The sequence below is a fragment of the Propithecus coquereli genome, unplaced genomic scaffold (assembly GCF_000956105.1).
Source record: "Propithecus coquereli isolate 6110/MARCELLA unplaced genomic scaffold, Pcoq_1.0 Scaffold67, whole genome shotgun sequence".
Taxonomy (NCBI): Eukaryota; Metazoa; Chordata; class Mammalia; order Primates; family Indriidae; genus Propithecus; species Propithecus coquereli.
The window spans coordinates 7319619-7321419 of NW_012152729.1; positions in this window are offsets into that span (position 1 = coordinate 7319619).

The following is a 1801-nucleotide window of genomic DNA, read 5'->3' on the forward strand; positions in this document are numbered from 1 at the left end:
ATAATCTACCAACAATTAGTTTTATGTCTGACAGACAGTACTCAATAAATAACACATCACATATTCCATTTGTTGTTGTCATTATTTATTTTTGTTTTTATAACACTTAATTGAGAAATAAAAATTATATATCTAAGCTGTACAATGTGATGATGAAATATACATATACACTGTGTAGTGATATCTCTGTCAAATCACCACTCATAGTTACCGTGTTGCGTGTGTATGTGTATGTGTGTGCACATATGTGAATGGTAAGGACATGTAAAATCTGTTCTCAAATTTCAAGTATTCTTATTAAGTGAAATATATGGATGTGCTTTATAAGCAATTATATGATGCCAAGTGTTAGTTTTCAACATCGTTATTGTTTTGTCACATTTTAGTGTGCTAAAAGGAATTACATTAACTGTCTCAGGTTCCATAGATTAGTGATAGCTACTCGCTTAATATGCCCAAATGCTAATTACTTTATCATTGACACGCTAATTGTTAGAGAAGGAAGGAACTTGTAGGTCAGTGTTTTTTACTTTATTTTTGATACTAGAAATATTTTGCTTTTCTCTAAATGAACTAAATAGAACTGAATAAAAAAAAACGTTTTTTTAATCTGAAATTGTGTGTGGCAGGTAGGTTTTAGTCTCTTCTGATTTGCACACTTCATTATTTATACTTAATATCATATTCTTTGTCATTATATCTGTTGTCCTGAATCACTCATGTATTTAAAATGTAAACTGTGTGTTTTTTAAAAGTCAAATGAATTAATATATCTGGAAAATTACTCAATATAACTATTTTAATGTCAAATTAATGACTAACTTAGAAAAGAAATCTTCAAGACATACTGAACTAGTTTTCTGTTCCTGTCTCTTGATCTGTTTCTCCCAGTCTCACAGACAAATGGAGACACAGATGCTTTCCCCATTTACAAAAAGCTGTTAATATCAGCGATAATATTAAATGGGCTTAAACACTCTATACATTTGTCTCAAGTGTGGATGACATACTATGTTTGAAGAAATCACATTTTCACAAATACAACCTTAATCTTTCATTTAATCTTAAATCTTATCAATTAATACAAAACACTTTGGATACTATGCTCAAGACTAGAGATTTGCTCACAGATAAGCATTCAGCTTGCAAAGCTTATAATTCAGGAGGAGAGATAGACAAGCATACAACAAAGTTTAAAAGAAGCCAGTGCAATATGCACTCCAAATGGTGTTTGAAGCAAATTGCCATGTGTGCATGGTGGAAGGAGTGATTAATTCAGGATGAGAATATCAGAAAACGCATTCCAGTTTCATTTGTGTGGCATGAATCAGGGAGCAGAGGACCATTTAGGTTCTATACTTTTGATTTCCAACTGGGCTTTAATTAATTTCCAAGGGACTCAGCCCTTGGATCAGCTCTTTCCTTCAAAGAACAAACCCCATCCCCACATCCCACTTATAATTGTTCTTATCTTGATTGCTGAGAAAATTTTTGCCAAAGTGGTGAGATTATTCATTTTCCTGTATCTTCTGGTCACTGGGTATTTCAGTTGACATTTCCTGTACAGCAGAAATTTAAATCGTAGCAAAAACCCTAGCTTTAAAAATAAGTATATTTTGTTTCTTGTTTGTTTTATTTTTTTATTTTTATTTTAGGATATTATGAGGGTACAAACATTTTGGTTACATTTTATGTCTTTGCCTCACCCCAGTGAGGATTTAAATTCATACCATTTCTCAGGCTAATATTTATTCTGTTCTTCCATTAATGTATGGAAAATGTTTAAATGATATAATTAAAT